A 22299-nucleotide genomic window follows, 5' to 3' on the forward strand; every position below is an offset into this window, starting at 1 on the left:
TGACCACCCAACACCACCCCCCCGCCACAACTGCACCCCATGACTACTAATCCCTTTGCCCTCTTGCTTCCAATTCCACCACACTCTCAATGTCTCACCCTGATCTTCCCATTGAATGGTCAGCATTATTGCTCCTTCCTAACCACCCCCAAGTGGCTGGTGAAAGCAATGACTTTGGTAGGTCTGCATTCACAGTCAGGTGGGTGGCAGTGAATACAGCTGTCGTCTCTCAGCTCCAGTGACCCAGGTTCAATCCTGACCTCTGGCACTGTGTGGAGCTTGCATTTTCTCCCCCGTGACTGCTTGGGTTTCCTTTGGATGCTCCGGTTTCCTTCCCCATTCCAAAAAACATGTGGGTTGGTAGGTTAATTGGGCATTGTAAATTGCCCGAGTTGTAGACTTCAGCAGGGGCAGGGAAGGAGTTGATGGAAATATAAAACACTACAACACAGTACAGGCCCTTTGGCCCACAATGTTTGCCGACATTTTATCCTGCTCTAAGATCTATCTAACCCTTCCCTCCCACATAGCCCCCCCAAACTATCATTCATGTGAATAAGAATCTCTTAAATGTCCCTAATGTATCTGCCCCCACAACCTCTGCCAGCAGTGCGTTCCACGCACCCACCACTCTGTAAAAAAAACACTTACCTCTGACATCCCCCTTATACCTTCCTCCAATCACCTTAAAATTATGCCCCCTCATGTTAGCCATTGTCACCCTGGGGAAAAAGTCTGACTGTCCACTCAATCTATGCCTCTTATATAGGGAGAATAAAATGGGTTTGGATAGGAGGGCTTGATGGTTGGTGCTGACTCAGTGGGTCAGAATATATCTGACCAAGGATGGCAGAGTTCCTTCCCTAAAAGAGAAAACACTAACTGCAACACTATATTCTCATTCTTTTACTGCTCTTCCCTTGTAATACTTCAATGTACTTATGTTTTTGAAATGATCTGTATGGATGGCATGCAGAACAGTTTTTCCACTGTACCTCAGTACATGTGACAATAATAAACCAATTCCAGTTAATGAAGGGCAGGCACAGTAGTGTAGCGGTTAGCGTGACGCTATTACAGTGCCAGCAACCCAGGTTCAATTCTGCCCACTGTCTGTAAGGAGTTTGTATGTTCTCCCCGTGTCTGCGTGGGTTTCCTCCAGGTGCTCCGGTTTCCTCCCACATTCCAAAGACGTACGGGTTAGGAAGTTGAGGGCGTGCTATGTTGGCGCCACTTGCGGGCTGCCCCCAGAACACTCTACACAAAAGATGTATTTCACTGTATATGTGACTAATAAAGATATCTCAAAAAAAATGGGTTTATCTACCATACTGGGACCTTCACAGTGACCATTACTGATACTAGCATTTTATTTAGCTATTTAAACTACCGTGGTGGTTTCAAACTCAATCTGGACTGCTGATTCAAAGTTATTTCCATCCTCCGTGTTTCTCCCCATTTCCCACAAGCATTAACCACCTTGTGGCCAATCTGCCTCTCACTGCATGTCATCCTTTCGCAACCCACTTAACCCCCTGCCCCAGCTCAAGTAAAATCCTTCTCACCCCCACCCATTGCTCTCTGCAACTTACTTTGCATCATCAGGATCCTGCTCAGAGGATCCCACTTCCTGATGCTTCCTACACCCTGTTGTACACCCAAGACCTGTCCCAGCCCATCAACACCCAACTTAAGCAAACATTTGGTAGCAAAGTCGCAAATCCTGTTTCCACAGAAAACGCTGCAGTGATATTTTTAGAAATCAGTGTACTGTACATTATCTAAATGTGGGTGGGGAAGAGGCAGGTTCCTGCATTATGTCCCATGCCAAATAAACGTTTGACTTTGGATACTTTCTCCTGACCAAATATTTTCCGACATGTAGTGCTTCATGAAAATATATACCACCATTCTCCATCCAAGTGGTATAGTTTACACTTTCTGTGCATAGAAATTACTGTAATATTAATGGCTGGAAATGTCAACACAAAATTTGCTCCAGTTTTAAACAGGCAATAACCTCATTTTAAATGGAAAACAATTCAGTTTGAACTAAAGAAACATCACACAGTGTTAAATGACAGCTTTTCATTATCCTATTCCACATCAATTACAATACTCAATTTCTTGTAGCATACCACACACACAATGATAAATTTAAACTCGAGTATCCTAATGTACCTACAATCATTACAAACTACAATCAGGCACTTCCAATGAGTACCAAACAGCAATTGTATTATACTGTACAATACCCACATCAGCCTTGGCTCACTGGCACCACTTCAGCTGGAAGAAGGTGGAATTCAAACAATGTTCCAGAGATTTGAGCAAATAATCCAGGAGGTGGCACCTTTCAGAAGAAAAATTAAAATCAAGGGCCCGTCTGCTCACCCAGGTGAATGCAAAACGTCCCACACAACTGACAAACTATCCCTCAGAGACCACCCTATCACCCATCTCAATCCCATCTGTGGAGCCGCCTGCCAAGTTTCCCAAACAATTCCCAGAAGACGTTGTAAGCCATGAAGTACTCCTGGATTCCTGACGGCACGTACCACCAGGCTTAAGGACAGCTTCTATCCCATTGTGATAAGACTATAGAACAGTTTCCTTATACGACGAGATGGACTATGACCTCACGATCTACCTTAGTGTCCTTGCACCTTATTGCACTGCACTTTCTCTGTAGCTGTGACACTTTACTCTGTACTGTTATTGTTTTTACCTGTACTACCTCAATGCACTCTGTACTAACTCAATGTAACTGCACTGTGTAACGAATTGATCTCTACAAACTGTATGCAAGACCAGTTTTTCCACTGTACCTTGGTACAAGTGACAATAATAAACCAATACCAATAAGATTTCTAAGATGTGAAAAGGTCTAATTAAATGCAAGTCCTTTCCTTACACAGTTTGAATTGGTACATAATCTGAACCAGCAGATGGATCACCACAGGACAGTTGTAGCATACATTTTGAAATAAAGGATTCATTAGCCAAGCACAAGATAATGGAAACCATTTTAAATAGTAAGTGAAAGATATTGCAAACGAGAGACGATTTTGCAGTTCATACAAGATTGAGGTAGGTTGGATTTAAAAGCTGGCTTCACCCAGTAACAGCAATGAGGGCCTCATTCTTTGCTGTGCAGCCCACTAGGTGAATGAGTCATTGTTGACAGTCAGATTCTAGCTGTGTAATCAAAAGGCAAACTGGATCTTTAAAAAAAGGGCTCGGCTCTTGTTTCACTGTTCAACTTTAGCTGCTGGGGTCAATCTGTTTGCACTGCTGTATTTTAAATGTCAATGTCTTTGGGTTCACAGCAAATGGGTGATAATAGTTTTAAGTGTTAAAACTAGGAAGAGGGAGGGAGGAAATGGCAAGCTTTCAGATATTAGCACCTCGCAATGCAAAATCCATGCAAAGTCTTGGAATGTTTAGTCAGAGTCATACCGAACAGAAACAGGCCTTTTGGCCCACAACATCCATGCTGTGCTTTTTGCCCATCTACATTAATCCCATTTACCACATTAGTACATACCTGTACTACCTCAATGCACTCTGTACTAACTCAATGTAACTGCACTGTGTAATGAATTGAGCTGTACGATCGGTACGCAAGACAAGTTTTTCTCTGTACCTTGGTACAGTGACAATAATAAACCAATACCAATAATGCTTCTGGCTGGCAGCATGTCAGAATCCATGAGGAAGGGCACCATTACCCTCATCTACAAGCAGAAGGGGGAGAGGGAGGACATCAGAAATTGGAGACCCATCTCACAGTTGAATGTGGATTATAAGATCCTGTCCAAGGCCATCGCCAACAGGGTCACATCTGCTCTGGGACAGGTGATCCACCCAGACCAAACCTGTGCTGTACTTGGCAGGAAGATCTTTGACAGCCTTGCGCTGCTCAGGGATACCATCGCCTATGTGCAGGACAGAGGGGTGGACACCTGCCTGGTCAGCTTGGACCAGGAGAAGGCCTTCGACAGGACATCAGACATGTACATGTTGGACGTGCTCTCCAAAATGGGCTTTGGGGAGGGAATCAGGAACTGGATCCAACCGCTCTACACAGACATCCGTAGCGCAGTCCAAATCAATGGGTGGGAAACAGACAGATTCCCCATCAAGTCTGGAGTCAGGCAGGGATGCCCTCTCTCCCGTCTTGTTTGTGTGCTGTATAGAACCCTTCGCCAAATCCATCAGGAAGGATGAGAGGAGTGACGTTGCCAGGCAGTGAGAGCACCCAGGTGAAAACCTCCCTGTACACGGACGACGTCGCAGTCTTCTGCTCGGACCCAAGGTCAATTCGCAGATTGTTCAGCATCTGCGACCAGTTTGAGTTGGCATCAGGGGCCAGAGTTAACCACGCGAAGGGCGATGCCACGCTCTTCGGCAACTGGCCCGACCGATCCAACCTCCCCTTCACCATCAGGCCTGACTATCTGAAGGTGCTGGGGGATCTGGTGTGGAGCAGCAGAGACAAGCAGATTGGAAAGGTGAAGCAGAAACTGGGACTGTGGGAACGGCATTCCCTATCAATAACTGGGAAGAACTTGGTCATCAGGTGTGAGGCGCTCTCAGGGCTGCTGTACTTGGCACAGATGTGGCCTGTTCCTCGCTCCTCCAGCTTGGAAATCAGCCGTGCTGTCCTCTGGTTCATCTGGGAATCCAAGGTGCAGCGGGTCCGACGGGTCACCACGCACAAGTCCCTGGACAATGGAGGCAAGTGTCCCCAATGTCGCCCTCATCCTGATGGCCACCTTCGTCTGTGGCTGCATCAGGCTGTGCGTGGAACCCAAGTACGTGGGCACCAAGTGTCACTACGTACCGAGGTTCTACTTGTCCCTGGCGTTGCAAAGGATGGGCCTGGCCCTGGTGCTGCGCAATACCCCAGTCAGCTGGACGTTGCCGCGCTACCTGTCCTTCATGGAAAAGTTCTTCCAGACCAACACCTTTGACCACAAGTCCATCGGGCAGTGGTCAGCATGGAACATCCTGCAGACACTGCAGGAGAAGCATTCGATGGATACTTGTGGGGTGGTTCCCTGAGCAGACTGTCCAGACCATTGGCAGAATGCCTCATCACCAGAACGCACCAAGACCTTGCTTGGCTGGCAGTGAGAGGAGCCCTCCCAGTCAGATCCTTCCTGCATAGTCAGAACATCAGTCCCAGCCTGCGCTACCCCCGGGAGGACTGCACTAGGGACGAGAAGGTCACCCACCTCTGTGGGCTGTGGGTTTGCGAGCAGGGTGTGGCGAAAGATGCAAGGTTCCTTGTCATGTTTCATCCCCAGCAGCTTCATAACAGAGGATTCTCAGATCTATGGGCTGTTCCCGGGGATGCGCACAGACGGCCATCAACTGCTGCTGGAAGGTCATCAACTCGGTGAAAGACTCCCTTTGATCTGCCCGAAAATTGCTAGTCTCCCAGTACTGGGAATGCTGCCAACTGACACATTCCAGGCTATAGGAGTCCGTGCTGAGGGACACACTGAAGCTGGGTGCAGCCAATGCAAGGGCTCGGTGGGGAAGGACAACAGTTCAGGGTTCTTCTGCCACAGGAGAGGGAGGGGCAGAGTTAGGCAAGGAAGCCCCTTAAAGATTGTAAATATGGTATTGGGGTATCACCCCAGGGAGCCACATGAGTGGCACCGGTGTGGTGTTTTTTTTAAATATAAAAAGTAACACTAATGATCGATCTGTACACAAATGTAAAAGGCTTACACTGTTTTATTATTGTATAGTTTGTCTTTTATTATGAAGTTTCTGATTATAAAAATAATAATCCTTCTATGCCTTGCCTCTTTAAATGCTCAAGTGTAGCAATCGTATCTGAAACCAAGGAAGTTGTAATCTGTCAACTTCTAGTTCTCATCTGCTCAGGTTTAATTCTGACAGCAGATTGTCATTCCATGGATCAAGTGTGATTTATTGTTCACATCTGTGAAATCTACCAAAATGCTAGGCTTTAATCCTGTGTGTGCCAATTCAGTATTAAACTGTATCATGGAATTAAACAGAGACCACCACTTGGTCACCTTGCCCAGTCCAGCTCTTGACATTATGTTATTCAGGCAAACCAGGTTTGAGTTTGTGCACACTCACAAAACTGCTCTTCAAACTGATTGGGTGGACCCCCTTATCACTGAGAAATTTCCACCATTAGGGGTTAATTGTTAAACTCAGACTTATTAACCACAAAATGAACAAAAGTCAAATAACTGCAGATACTGAAAATCTGAAGTGATAACAGAGAACGTTGGAAACACTCAGTGGGTCAGGCAGCATCTGTGGAAGGAGAAACAGGGCTAATATTTCAGGTCTGAACTCCTTCACCAGAACTGACCACACAACTCGTTAACCACAATTTACCAGCTTCACTTCTGGTAGCATCTAGTCTCAAAAAGTCATTTATTCAAGACCTGGTCAAACACTCGGCATTGCACTGAGAACACGATGCACTTTGTTGGATGAGACATTTGAGATGCTTTAGTTTAATGGACACAAAACATTATTAGAAGAGCAGGTCAATGCTCCTCTGAACGAACAATTATTGTTCAACCACAGTTTGGTCATTCTGCTTGCTGTTAGTGGGATCTTGCCATGTGCAATCTGGCCACCATTTCAACAGTAACTACACTTAAAGCATTTTGGGCATAAGTGAGATAGTGAAAGGTGCTGTAAAAACAAAAAAAATGCACTGTTCAATTCATAGCTTTAACAAGAAACATCTCAATTTTGTGGAAAGTTCCAATTGGAAATCGCTGATAGTTTGCTTAGGCTTTGGAACAGAAAATGAGCTGCTAGAGAAACTTAGTGGGTCAGGCAGCATCTGTGGAGGGAGACGGACAGTCAACGTTTCCAGTCAAGACCCTTCACTTGGACTGTGTAATGGGGGAGATAGCCAGTATGAAGAGGCAAGGGGGAAGGGTGGGGTAAGAGCCAGCAAGCTCCCCCTCACCTCTTTATACTAGTTATCTCTCCTCACTGTCCAGAAGAAGAGTCTTGAACCGAAATATCCACAATCCATTTCCCTCCACAGATGCTGCCTGACCCGCTGAGTTCCTCCAGCAGTTTTTTTGTTCCGAATTCCAGCAGTCGCAGCCTTGCGTCTCCAATAGACTTCTGGAACACTTTTTAAAGACCACATAAAAGAACCACTTAAAAGATAATTAAACTATAGTCTGGGAATTCATGACAAGTATCTGTCATTCATTAGGTGGCACCATGAGGCAGCTGGTAGAGCTGCTGCCTCATGGTGCCAGAGACCTGGGTTCAATGCTGACCTTCAGCACAGTCTGTGTGAAGTTTGCATGTTCTCCGTGAATGCGAGTTTCCTCTGGGTGCTCCCATTTCCTCCCACACCGCAGAGATGTGCAGGTTGGTAGGTTAATTGGGCAACGTAAATTGCCCCTAGTGTAGGTCAGTGGTAGAATCAGGGAGAGTTGATGAGAATGTGGGAGGATTATTGCAGGATTACTGTAAGTGGGTGGTTAACGGTCAGTGTGGACTCAGTGGGCCAAAGAACCCATTTTCATACTGTCTCAAAGTACATCAAACATTGAGTTAAATCCATAAGCTGAAACAACCCAGTAAAATTAGTTTATACAAATTCTTTACTCAAGGGGTTATAAATATTTGGAATCATCGGCCCACAGAGTTAAACAATTTTCTTTGGACAGAAGACACGTGTTCTTGCCAAATAGATCCTTGCATAAATTAGTAAGGAAATGCTGGAAACACTCAGATCAGGCAGCAGTGGTGGTGAGAGAAGGTGAAATGTTTGATTGTTTGGGTTAAGTAACCTTGGAAAGAGTTAAAAGTTCACAAATGCAAAGAACTGGGGGAAGCCCATTCTGATGCTTTGCAGGGGTTACCGTAGCAACAACATGCTCTGGCTTACCACTTTGGATACCAAGTGAGCTATCCCTGCACATATCCCACTGGGAAGCACTATTACAAGTGCTCCTGCCAAATGAAGATCTCATGGAGTTCATTGAAAACAGATCATTAGATGGCAGGATATTGAAGGAATCAAGGGATGTGGAGATGGTCAAAGAAAAAGGCACAGGAGATTGAAGATTAATATGAGAGGGGAAAGATTTAAAAGGGGATCCAAGGGGCAAATTTCTCCATAGTGATGGAACGAGCTGCCAGAGGAAGTGATAGAGGTGGGTTTAAAAGACATTTGGACAGGTACATGGATAGGAAAGGTTTGGAAGGACATGGGCCAAACACAGGCAAATGGGATGAGCTCCACTGGGCACTTTGGTCAGCATGGATGAGTTGGGCTGAAGGGTCCATTTCTGTTCTGTATTACTCTATGATTCTACCTTGATGAATGGTGGAGTCTGCTCAAAGAACCAGACAGCCTACCCTCATACTTGCAAAAAGGAGGCATTGTGTCGGATGTAAAGGCGTGTTTGGTGGTGGGGGGGGGGGGGGGGGGTGGAAAGAAGGAAAACAGTGATAAGGGAGGGGAGAAAGACAACTTCTAAATAAAAAGTGCTTTTGTTGGAAGAATTCCAGAAGATTGAGAACAGAGGCAGAAGGCCAGTCTGCAATGCTGAACTAAGCACAGTAGATCAGTAGTCAGCAACAATGGAGTGCAGAAGGCTACCTCAAGGAGAGACTGGCCGCACTAAGGGACCATCACCAAACATTCACACTGACAACATGCCGATTTCAGGCAACTCGAAAATCAATTTCTACAAATAATGAAGCACAAGCATTCTTTTTGTTCAATGAACATCAAAGTGCTGCTTCTGAAACATTCAGGTGCCTTTCTCATACCAGATAAACCTGCTGCATTCTTGTTTATGCAAATGCATCTGCACAATTTAAGCATGTGCTGTGGCCTTCACTGCCATTAGTTGAGTGTCATACCTTCAATCATACTGTTGGTGACTCCATTGGCTGCCTTAGTCAACAGCAAGTATTACACTTATTACCATACTGTAATTCCAAGCAAACTCATCATCAAACTCCAAGACCTGGGACTCAACACCTCTCTCTGCAACTGGATCCTTGCAGTCTGTTGGTCAGAGAGGATAGGCAGCAACACCTCCAGCACGATTATTCTCAACACTGATGCCCCACAAGGCTGCGCCCTCAGCCCTCTACTCCCTATATACAGTACTCATGACTGCGTGTCCAGATTCTGCTCTAACTCCATCTACAAGTTTGCAGATGATACCACTGTTGTAGGCTGCATTTCAAATAACAATGAGACACACACACAGAGACAGAGACACACACACAGAGACAGAGACACACACACAGAGACAGAGAGAGAGAGAGAGAGAGAGAGAGACACACACAGAGTCAGAGAGAGAGAGTCAGAGTCAGAGAGAGAGAGAGAGAGAGTCAGAGAGAGAGAGAGAGAGAGAGAGAGAGAGAGATTAGTGACGTGGTGTCATGACAACAACCTCTCCCTCAACGTCAGCAAAACAAGAGCTGGTCATTGACCTCAGGAAAGGGGGCGGTGTACATGCACCTGTCTACATCAATGGTGTGAGGTCGAGAGCTTCAAGTTCCTTGAAGTGAACATCACCAATAGCCTGTCCTGGTCCAACCACGTAGATGCCACAGCCAAGAAAGCGCACAAGTGCCTCTACTTCCTTGGAGGCTAAAGAAAGTTGGAGAGTGTCCCCATTGACACTCACCAACTTTTATCGATGCACCACAGAAAGCATCTTATCTGGATGCATCATGGCTTGGTACAGCAACTGCTCTGCCCGGCACCGCAAGAAACTGCACAGAGTTGAGGACACAGCCAAGCGCATCACAGAAACCAGCCTCCCCTCCATGGACCGTCTATACCTCTCGGTGAAGCAGCTAGCACAAAGATCCCACCCATCCAGGTCATCCTCTCTCCTCCCATCAGGGAAAAGATACAGGAGCCTGAGGGCACATACCACTAGGCTCAAGGACAGCTTCTATCCCACTGTGATAAGACTATTGAATGGTTCCCTTATACAGTGAGATGGGCTCTTGACCTCAATCTACCTTGCATCTTATTGTCTACCTGCAATGCACTTCCCTGTAGCTGTGACACTTTACTCTGTATCCTGTTATTGTTTTTACCCTGTACTACCTCAATGTACTGTGTAATGAATTGATCTGTATGATCAGTACGCAAGAAGTTTTTCACTGTACTTCAGCGAAAGTGACAATAATAAACTAATACTTACAGGTTCCAGTTGGGACAAAATTGCACTTGCTTTTAAAAAAAAAATGAATTATTTGAATTATCCATCCAAGGGCAGTAGATGTCTCACTGAGCACAAGGCCAAGGTTGATACATTTTTGGATACGGGGGGTGGGGGGGGGGGGGGGGGGGGCTGGGAAAGTAGGCAAGCCACACCATCTTTTTTGAAGGCAGAGCAGACATATGCTCTACTCACACATTGTGTTCTTTTTACAAGAGTTGTGATGATAATCTCAATTTCCCCCCCCCCCCAAAGTCTACCCACATAAAGTCTAAAATGAAGTGCAGAGTCAACTGAAAGCAAAAGTAATTATTTGTAATTTCAAAACCTTAGGACTTCAAGCACATTACCTTCACAACATTGTTTCAAGGCAGGCTTTAACTGGCTCCCAAATAAGATATCTTTTAGTCATATGTACATCCAAACACAGTGAAATGCATCTTGTGTAGAGTGTTCTGGGGGCAGCCCACAAGTGTCGCCACACTTCTGGCACCAACATAGCATGCCCACAACTTCCTAACCTGTATGTCTTTGGATTGTGGGAGGAAACTGGAGCACCCGGAGGAAACCCACGCAGACAACATACAAACTCCTTACAGACAGCAGCTGGAATTGAACCTGGGTCACTGGAACTGTAATAGTGTTATACTAACTGCTACACTACTGTGCCTGCTTGAAGTTAGGCATCAGGAGGAAAAATATCCCAATATGCCACAGCCCATAACACGAAGCCTTGATGTCACATTTGTGGCTTGGGGAACTCCTGAGAAAGGTGAAGTTGAGGGGAGAATAAATCACAGGAAAAAGGAAAATTTAGAAAATTAAATCAAGGCTGGGGCACCAATCTGATTGTGGGGAAAAAGATGTGAGGGGGGCAAAGGGTCTTCCACTGAAGGACAATTTCATCCCAACTGGGTCCTGCGAGTGTAATACTTGCTAAGGCAACCAATGCAGCTGTCAAGAGTATCATTGAAGGTATTACAGCCAACTAAATGGCAGGACAATAAGGAGTTTGGTTCAGAAAAGGGAAGAGTGAATGAGGGAAGACAAACAGTAGTGTAGCAGTTAGTGCGACACTATTACAGCACCAGCGATCGGGTTCAATTCCCGCTGTCTGTAAGGAGTTTGTATGTTCTCCCGTGTCTGCGTGGGTTTCCTCTGGGTGCTCCGGTTTCCTCCCACATTGCAAAAAGACATACGGGTAGGTTAATTTGGGTTTAAGATGGGCAGCGCAGACTTGTTGGGCCAGAAGGGCCTGTTACCACACTAAATAAAATTTTAAATTTTTAAGAAATGAGACATCATTAATTAGACTGCTTGATTTTCAGCACAGGTTCAGACTGAATGGATAGCTGGACCAAGTGGCCTATAAACCAGAAGTGGATAATTCAACAGCAAGCCACTCCACAGACGTTGCCTGTTTTTGTCATCTCTGCTAATAGGCAATCAGTAGGCACTCATCGTGGTACACATCACAAGGGACTGGATGGTCTAACATCCATCTTGATAGCAGAGGTAGTAAGGAAAACTTTACTGAGTTTGGACACAAAGCTGATCTGTGGCCCAGCACAGAAAGGTTGCTCACGAGGCGAAAGAATCCTCACCAGCTCACAGGTAATGAGCACAGAAGTCCAGAATGACACTGGCTGTATCTTCACTTCAAGCTTCCCAGAAGCGTTGAGTAATTTAAAGAACATTTGATGCTTTTAAACAAAAGACACTCATCAAGAACGATCCATCCAACCTGAAAATGTCAGCTTTTCGTATCAATATCAGTTTAAAAAACAAACTAAAATACATAAAAGGTTTCTCACACATCCACTAAGTTCACTTGAAGGAAGATACAGGTATAATCACGATGAGACAGCACTTCAGTTTTCAGATGAGGCAGACAGTGTGCCCAAGTGCAACTGCTCTTACTCCTTGGTTGAATGCAGAGACTCAAGGGCCACTGAGAAGACCATGTCTCAAGATGGTGACTAACAACAGGGACTATACAACATGGAAAACCCCCAGCACTGAACTGGAACAGTTGCTTAGGTTAGCAGCTTATGGTTGGGTTGGTCACACAAGTTGACTGCACCACATTCTCCAGTTTTATTTGTACATTTCTAAGCATGTCCTGTGGCTTTGGCACAAATCTCAAAGACCAACAAGGATAGGTAATGAGGCAACAAAGCCACAAGATGCAGGGAGGTCCCAGGGTCAATGTTAGTCCAGAGTCACTGGAGCTCAGTTACAGTGGGCGTTTGTGCCCACAGTTGGATGGAGAGAGACCAAGAGCAGCAACACTGATCAGATTTCGGCTGTTGATCGCCATGCAGTTGGCCCTGCTCAGACCCTCTGTGGCCAGCTCGACCTTCGTAAGCCTTGTCCCTCCAAGGATGCAAGACCACTGCTATATTGGCCGCTTCGCATTACTCCAGCCTTGAGCTTTCTTTACCCCAAAACCAATAATTGCATATTGAGCCCTCCAAGTCCCAAGCTCTGGCACTCCCACGCCATTCTATGGGACCCTTCACCAGCCCCACATTCAACCAATCCATTTATCCCTGACAATCTCAAAACAGACAAAAAATGCTGCAGATGCTGGAATCTGGAGCAATACACAGTGCTGGAGGAACCCAGGTCAGGCAGCATCTGTGGAGGGAATAAACAGTCGACATTTCGGGCTAAAACCCTTCATCAGGACTGGGAAGGAAGAGGGCAGAAGCCAGAATAAGGTGGAGGGTGGGAGAAGAGCACACGCAGGCAGGGGATAGGTGAGTTCAGGTGATGGGCGAGTCCAGGTGCAAGGGGACAGAAGAAAGAAAAAGGAGTGGGGTTACTAGAAGTTAGAGAAAAAAAAAATCGATGATGTCAAGGCTATCAGGTTGGAGACTGAAGGCGGAATACGAGGCGTCTCCAACCTGCGTCTGGCCTCAACGTGGCAGTAGGAGGCTGTGGGTGGACATGTCAGTATGGGAGTGGGATGTGGAATTGAAGTGGGTGGCCACCGGGAGATCTGGCTGTTGCAGCAGAGTGAAGGCACTCGATGAAGCGATCATCCAAAACCTCTCCTCCCTTTCCAAAAGTTTTCTTCTGCTCAGCCATAACTTTATTGGTACAACAGTATCATTTAAAAAAGCACTTGTGTAGGTACATGGAGGGGCAGAGCTTACAGGGATATGGGCCCAATACAGGAAACTGGGTGGGCACCATGGTCAGCAGGGACTGGTTGGGCCAAAGGGCCTGTATCTGTGCTGTATTGCTTTATGACTACAACCTTAACCTGGTTAGAGGTTAGAACATTTTAAAGATGTAATAAACACAAGTGTGTGCTGATGGAACAAGTGTTAACCTCAGGCAAGCTCACAATTAGGCTTGAAGGTGATCTTGACTCCAAAATCAAATAGCCATCAACACCCACCAACCTTGACGTAAACTGTCTGGTTGAGTACAACCACCAAGCTCTTGAGCCTTCCAAGTCAATTCCAACTTCCTTTGGAGGCATCATCGTTTTCACCCAGTTGCCTCAGTTCTGCCTCCCCTTCCTATGTCCATGTTATTGCTGTACTTCCAATCCTCTACTCTCCACCCCCACCTCCCTGCTTTCCACCTGCCACTGCAAAAAAAAAATTAAATATAGTGAAAGGAAAACAAAATGAGAGAATATAATCAGAGCAAACCTGCAAAATAGAGGAAAGCAACTGAGAGGTGAAAAACAGAACTCAGTGGGAGCAGTCCAATATGATTCCACAGGTGACAAATAACGAGAACAAAACTCAGCTCGTTATATTACTTTGTAGGGTCATAGAGCAAGGAAACAGGCCCTTCAGCCAACACCAGCCAAGCACCCGTCACACTGATCCCATTTTATTCTCCCCACATTCGCATCAACTCCTGAGATTCTACCACTCACACACCAGGGTCAATTTGCAGTGACCAATTAGCCCACCAACCGGCACATTTTGGGGGTGTGTGGGGAACCCACACAGTCACAGGAAGAACATACAAACTTCACGGGCAGAACCAGTGGTCGGGATCGAACCCGAGTCGCTGGAGCTCTGAAGTAGTAGCTACACCACTGTACCGCACACTTTACCCTACACATACACAATTAACTGAAGCAAAATAAATTCCCCCCTTCTGCACCAACACCCGTGAATTAAATGGCCGCAGGAAGCCTGGATTTATGACGCATCTGACCATCACCCAAAAGGCCAGAGGCAAATGCAGCAGCCCGAGATCTTGAAAAAGTGTGCAGAGGGGGAGGTGGGAAATGGGGAGGGAAACAGAAGGCAATGAGGGGTGGGGAAGCAGAGACACAGGGAGAGAACAAGTCACAAGGAGCAGGGAGACACTACAGTCTAGAGTGTGCACAAGACCTGCAGCAGAACTTCAGCCCATGTATGATTTCTTTATCAGTCACATGCAAATCAAAACAGTGAAATGCATTTTTTTTTGCGTGGCGTGTTCTGGAGGCAGCCTGCAAGTGTCGCCACACTTCCGGCACCGACATAGCAGGCCCACAACTTCCTAACCTGTACATCTTTGGAATGTGGGAGGAAACTGGAGCACCCGGAGGAAACCCACGCAGACACGGGGAGAACATACAAACTCCTCACAGACAGCAGCCAGAATTGAACCTGGGTCACTGGCGCTGTAATAGCGTCATGCTAACCACTATAGTACCGTGCCTGCTCATCTCATTCAGAACACCAACCACTTAGTCATGACTGAAATTGCTGGAATAGCCTGTTAATCCAATAAGGATAGCAGTAAGTCTGACAATGACAACTCCAGATACCTGGGGTCTGTAATCAATTGTAGCCAGAGTTCAGATCCTAAACCTTTTATTCAGTTCTCAGAAGCCAAGCGTCATTATGAGGTGGTGGTAAGAACTGTTCACTTAAACCACTGAAGTCCTCAAGGTTCTCCCATAGTGCTGTTGGGTGGGGCCTTTCAGGATTTAGACCTACTGATAAAGGACTGATAACCTTTCCAAATCAGAATGGTGCGCCCCTTGGAGGGGAACCTGCAGGTAGGGTTGCCATGTGCCTTCTTTCCTTGTCCTTTTGGTGGTAGAGGTGCTGTCAGAGGAGTCATGGCAAACAATTGTTCAGACACAGTTGGTATAAATGTTGGTGAGTAGATCTTGTAGATGGCACACACTGCAGTTACTGAGCACTAGTGATGGAGGGACTGAATTCTTGGGGCAGTTGATGGACTCCCAAGTGGACCACTGTTTCCTAGATTGTGCTGAGCTTTTAGGGAACTCCACTCATCCAGGCGAGAGGGCATTAGGAGGCATTTCCTACATTATAGCAACAATAGTTTGTAAGTTCTCCCCGTGTCTGCGTGGGTTTCCTCCGGGTGCTCCGGTTTCCTCCCACATTCCAAAGACGTACAGGTTAGGAAGTTGTGGGCATGCTGTGTTGGCGCTGGAAGCGTGGCAACACTCGTGGGCTGCCCCCAGAACACTCGACGCAAAAAATATGCATTTCACTGTGTTTTGATGTACATGTGACTAAGGTGTCTTAAAGGTACACTTTATATGAAGGTGAAGTACTTCTAGAGTGTTTAAGGGTCATGAAAGATGCTATATGTTACAGTTAAAGCACCACTGCATCCCACACTCCTAACATTAGACAACCCTTCCCCAAAGCAGAGAGCAAGCAGCTGAAACGCCAATCTGCACCTTGCATTATATATTGCCGATCTTCAATCATTGCAGTGAATCTGACAGCATTATATTTGAAAACGGTGGTGTTGCAGTACATTGTGTATTCAGACTCGGTATTTTAAACATCCACGTCACCTCTGCTGTTGTCCGCGGGCCCGTTACTGCATCTCTTTCACCCCTTCCCCACAAATTCTTCTTCTTTCCACTTGCAAATTAAAAATAGGAAATTAATAATGGCTCCACCACACCTGATCATCTCCCTCTTTAGGGAGTGTCCTCCTGGCCAGGAACAGTTGCCAGAAGCCATGGATACTTCATACAAGCTGCCCCTCTGCAACCATCATGGATTGTAACCCAATCTTCAACCTCAGTCATTGCCAGCACAGAACCACCAGTGAAGGTCACCAGGCAGCTGTACCTCAGGCCACAGGTAGCTCCACTAATTGCATCAACCTGACTTCTAAAATCAACAAGGAGATCTAACAACTTATACACACCATTAACAAAGGCAGCACGTACCGAGATGCTTTACAGAAATTCAATTCAACAAGGTATCAGGGCAAGTGCACAACTGTTTTCAAACATTGGAAAAGGCTGGGGACTTGTTGCATTGGATTAAAGGTGAGATGTGGAACCACCATCAAGACTACACAGAAGAAAGTCTGGGTTACACCATTCTCTCTGAATCGGGGCTTGAATTTTTGTCCTGTATGTTTCTAAAATACATAAAGAGCAATGCGATAGATTTTATTATGTGAAGCTGCATCTCCTTCTCCCACCTACATGACAATTTTTTTATTTAAAAACTCATTCAGGATGTGACCAGCAGTGGCAAGCCCAGTATTTTTAGCCCGTCCCCAATTGCTCTGAGGTGGTGGTGTTGAGATGCCTTCTCGAACCACTGCAGTCCTTCTGGTGAAGGTGCTCCCACTCTGCTGTTAGGGAAGTTCCAGGATTGAGACCCAGTGACAAGGAAGGAACAGCGACACACTTCCAAGTCATCATGGTGTGCAAGTTGGAGAGGAACCTCGAAGGAGGTGGCAGTCCTAAGCGCCTACTGCCCTCATCTTCCCAAGGTGACACTGGTGTAGCCTAGGCAAGTAACTGAGGTGCATTTGGTGCAAGGGTCCTCACTGCAGCCACTGTGCACTGGCATAGGGAGTGAATGTTGAGGGGGAATTGATGGGGTGCTTGCCAAGTGAGCTACTAGCCCCACACAGACCATAACAGTCCACACTAAATACACAATTCAAAATACCAAGCTCACAGTTAAATAAAGCAGCCTTTTACTATTTGGCCCCCACTGCCTTTGCGCTTTTCCTTCATCTCCTTTCAAACCTTTCTCCAAAGAAGCTGACTCCAATTCGTTTGCAGAGGGCAATTCAGAGAATTCAATCCTGTCCGTCCAGTTCCACTGACCTGGGGGAGCCACTCTTCGTCTCACCACAGCACATATTGGACTAAGGGCACTGGACACAAAGACCACAGGGACACGCATGCTGGCTATGGCGCTGAAGAGGCATGCTCCAGGAACAGTTACAACGTTGGTATCTACAGACACTGGGAAAATTGCTTGGGTAAATCTGGTCCATAGGAAAAAAAAAAGGACAAATTTAATCTGGCTAATTACCATCACATTCTATCATCTCACTGATGATTGTGTCAAAGTGCTACCAAGCAGCACTTACTTGTGAATAACATGTTCAATGCCTGGTTTGGGTTCCAGGACAACTCTGCTCCAGTCTCCGTCATAACCTTGGTCCAAGTATGGATCAAGGAGGCAAATTCCAGATGCAAAGGACACGTGACTGCCCTTGACATCAGGGAGCCCTGGTAAATCTGAAGTCAATGGGCACAAAGAGGCAAACTCTCAGAGAGTTGGGAGTCTCACCTCATACAAAAGATAGTCGTCAATCATCACAGCCCCAGAGATACAGCAGGAGTTCCTCAGGGCAGTATCCAAGGCCCAACCATCTTCAGCTGCTTTATTGACCTTCCTTCTGTCACGTTTCTCATTTCCTTATGAGGTACAAGGACCCCATTCAACGCGAGGCCACACCAGCTCTCAATGCAATCCCAGCCATTTAGTTCCCTGTAACCGAGTCTCTCTCACACATTCATCAACTCCCTCGGATCCTTCTACCACTCACCTACACCGGGGCAACTTACAGCCGCCAATGAACTCGAGACAGACTTTACGATGGGAGAGAAAACCAGAGCCCCGGGGGGGGGGGGGGGGGGGGGGGGGGGAGAACCCCCCACAGCCATAGAGTATGCCAACTCGATACAGACAGCACTGGAGTAGGAAGCAGGATTATGCCATTCAGTCCCTGCACCCAATCCACCATTAAGATCACCTCAGCAACACTCCTGCACCAACCCCCATGGGCATGGATTCCTTGAGATCTATTGATTATGAATACAGCTCCAACAACACAAGATGCTCAACACCATCGAGGACAAAACCCCCACCATTCTGAACATTCTTCCACTACTGACACAACAGCTGCAGTGTGCACCATCTATAAAGAGCACTGTAGTGAACTCTTGACAGCACCTCACAAACCAGGCAAGCTCTCCCACCAAGGACGAGGGCAGTAGTCGCTTGGAAACACCCATCACCTGCACGCTCCCCTTGCCCACACGATATCCCGATTTGAAAATACGTCACCACGTCTTCACTCCCACATCTTGGAAACCCCCTCCCCGACACCTTCAGAAGGTGGGACCACTTTCCCTGCGGCACAAAGGAGGCAGAGGTGTGACCTTAGAGGCTTATAAGATCACAAGGGGCATGGATAAGGTGGACGGTCACAGTCTCTGTCCCAGGATAGGGGAGTTTAAAACTAGAGGGCAGGGGTTTAAAGGTGAGAGGGGAAAGATTTAAAGGGGACACGAGGCAAGTTCCCCCCCCCCCCGAGGGTGGTGGGTGTATGGAACGAGCTGCCAGAGGAAGTGGGTACAATTACAACATTTAAGAGACAAGAGACATGGTTAGGAAAGGTTCAGAGGGATATGGAGCAAATGGGACTAGCTCAGAAGTTACTTTGGTTGGCGTGGACGAGTTGGGCCACAGGGCCCACTTCCATGCTGCATGGCTCAGAGTCCAAGGGCTGCAGCGGTTCAAGGCAGCATCTCACCACCACCTTCTCAAGGGCAATGAGGGAGGAGTAATGAATGCTGGCCTTGCAGCAACACCAGACCTCAAGTAGTGAACAAAAAGCTCAATGTTTGCCCTCAACATGGGCTGGCTCTTTTCAATGAAAATAGATGGTGTAACACGAACAGAAACAGGAAGCCATCCAACCAACCAACCCTGCCAGCATTTCATTAAGATCATGGCTGACCTTTGTTACATAGGAATGCTGATGAAATACTCAGAAATGGAAGAGAACATTTGAATAGAGTAGTATTTGAACAGAGCACGGTAGTGTAATGCTATTACAGCGCCAGCCACCCGGGTTCAATTCTGGCTGCTGTCTGTAAGGAGTTTGTACGTTCTCCCCGTGTCCACGTGGGTTTCCTCCGGGTGCTCTGGTTTCTTCCCACATTCCAAAGACATACAGGTTAGGAAGTTGTGGGCATGCTATGTTGGTGCTGGAAAAGTGGCGATACTTGCAGGCTGCCCCCAGAACACTGAAACACACTGAAATGCATCTTTTGCTCAATGTACATGTGACAAATAAATATGTATATCTTATAGTAAGTGTAGATAGAATAACAGAAGATGTTTGCTCAGAGGATAACTAACCTGACAAATATTTTCTGAAAAATTGCAGTCCTTTGAACAAACACCAGGGGATTAATAGGATAGCGATCTCATAGTGCCTGGACAATGGGCTTCTCCTAGTCTGTATTCACTGCATGATGCTCTATATTCTAAGCTTATTATTAACATCATCCAAGAGCTGGAGCCAAACTGATCCTACCCCACAAAGCACAGATGGCAAAGTGCAGGGGAAAGAATGGACTTCATGTTGGCCCAGTGTTAGGAACCAAAGCCTAGGTCCATCAGGTGCCCATAGACACCCTGCCTCACCGAGTTCACTGCTCACCGAAAGGCATTTCTATCAGTGGGTGATTCCACACCTGCAGTCCACAAACACAAGAGGGGAACCATCTTCCCCCCAGAGAGTATATAATGTGGAACTTGCTACATAGTGGAGCCTTGGGAAAGAAAAACAGAATAAACAGAAGATTAGTTGACAAGAGACGGGAGGACACATGGAATGGTCTGTGACTGTTCTGTGAATTCTATGCAAGTCTGCTTGTCGAGGGGTTTGCGTAGACGACCTCCTGTCAGAGGGCGTGTGGAATGGCCTCTACCCTTTCAGCACAGCCTAGGAGGATGCACCAACTGGAGCAAGTGCTGCAGCAGCAACAATCCTTGCGTGGGGTACGTGAAGCCTCAGTATTCGGAGCCCGAGCACCTTCTCCCACATTTACCTCAAACGTTCCACCACCTCAGTGGTGACGGTGTGGAGAAAGGTCCCCTTGCTGTCATACACCACCATCTCCCCATCAACACGCTGTGGTCCCAAACTCCCCAACAGCCCTCTTTACCCAAAAATTGTAATTATACCCAAATGACCGACCCCGATGACTTGCTCACCTCCCTTGCTTTTCAACTGAAGACACCTATAATCCAAATCTGAAGGACCAACCGATGGCCTCATTACCGAAGTGCAGAGTACAATGAGAGAGCCAGAGCACAAAAGCTGTTGACTTGTCACAAAGCAAGTGTAGGGATCGTTTGTGGGCGGTGGTCACTTAAAAGAGCAACTGTTTGACCCTCAAAAATCACTAACCACTGATAGGGAATCACAGCTAGTTGATCATCACTGAGTCTAAACCCTGGAACAACCTCCCCACCACCAGAGTGGGGGTACCTTCACCAGTTCAAGGTGGCAGCTCAGCACCATTTTCTCAGGGGCAGTTAAGGATAGGTGATAAATGCTGGTCTTGGCAGACACCTGTACTACCAAAGCAAACCTCAAAAAATCTTCAAAAGAGAACACTTTAATCGCTGCAACCTAAAGCACACCAAGTCTCCACACCTCAAGACTCCCACACTGTGCCCTTTTGGGCTTCAGCACTGGGATATCTTGTTTGTGTGGGGGACGTGGTGAGGAGGTGTTGGTGGTGGTGGTGGTGTTGGGGAAGGCACGTTTCATTCATGCATTAACAAATCACAGGACTCAGCTGAGGACCTAATGAAGATGCCGCTGTTGTCCAGCTCTAGTTTACATAGACAACGGCAGTGGTATTTGGACAGACCACGGCAAGGTGTTTCTTCTTCACTTTGTTCAGGAACACTGCAATGCTCGCGACCAGTCTATTTCCCATCCACTGCTGTCCTCAAACGGTAGTACTGAGCTTACTTCACATTGTAGGAGCCTTCCATTTGGCCACGCTGGCGCCTAACAATCACATCAACCCCATTCCCTCATTTTCCAAGCAGCCTTGCAACTTCTCTCTCACCTACCAACTCCCCTTTGATTCATTTGCTGCTTACCTACCCCAAGGGATAATCCACAGCAGCCAATTAGCCTCCAGGAGGAAACCAGAGCCCCCAAAAAACCCATCTGGCTTTGGAGAACATGCAAACTCCACGTAGACAGCACCCGAGGCAAGGATCAAACCCAGAGCCCCGGAGCTGTGGGGCAGCAGCTTTATCTGCTATGCCACCATGCCACTCCCATGGAGTCCATTTAGTAGCAGCTTGCTTGATCTTTTCAGAGAGCACTGATAGGAACACACTGCTAAACAGGTTCACACTAGATAAATTTAACCTTTCAAAATATTTTTAAAATGCAAATTTGCAAGTCCACAGCTCCCTGAAAGTGGCCACGCAAGTAGATAGGGGGGTAGCAACAGTATACAGCATGCTTGCCTGCATTGGGGTATGGAGTATAAGTAAGGAAGTCCTATTGCAGCTATGTAAAACTTTGGCGCTGTAATAGCATTATGCTAACGGCTACACTACTGTGCCTCCCACATCCCAAAGACCTGCAGGTTGGTAGGTTAGTTGGCCGCTGCAAGTTACCCCTAGTGGGTCAGCAGTCAAATCTGAGGGGAGTTGATGGGAATGTGGAGAGAATAAAATGGGACCAGTGTAGGATTGGTGTAAATGGGTGGCAGGAACATGATGGGCTGAAGGGCCTGTTGCAGTGCTGTAGGCAAAACGTCTGGAAGACTACTACCACCATTTATACAGCACCTCTAACAAAGCACTCCACAAAAGCGCCAAACAGCATTTGACGCCAAGCCGCACAAGCGGACGTCAGGGAGGATGGCCAGCAGAGGAAAGGCGATGAGGCTGCAGGTTTTTTGGAAGGAGTTCCATAGGTCAGGGCCCTGGCAGCTGCTGGTATAACTGCCAATAACAGAGGGCGAGGGAGGAGC

General features: G+C 46.8%; 1 protein-coding gene across 4 annotated transcripts in view; it reads right to left on the bottom strand.

Annotated features, from left to right (window-relative positions):
* The window catches only part of LOC127580266 (GTPase KRas), a 54167-nt gene that overhangs the window by 22136 nt on the left and 9732 nt on the right, over window positions 1–22299 (bottom strand). The window contains exon 2 of one of the 4 annotated variants that reach the window (XM_052033426.1): window positions 2260–2353. The exons of the other annotated variants lie outside the window; for them this stretch is intronic. The gene's annotated coding sequence lies outside the window, so the exon portion shown is untranslated. The remainder of the gene's footprint in view (window positions 1–2259; window positions 2354–22299) is intronic. 4 annotated transcript variants of the gene reach the window in all.

This window comes from Pristis pectinata, chromosome 19 (assembly GCF_009764475.1).
Source record: "Pristis pectinata isolate sPriPec2 chromosome 19, sPriPec2.1.pri, whole genome shotgun sequence".
NCBI classification, from domain to species: Eukaryota; Metazoa; Chordata; class Chondrichthyes; order Rhinopristiformes; family Pristidae; genus Pristis; species Pristis pectinata.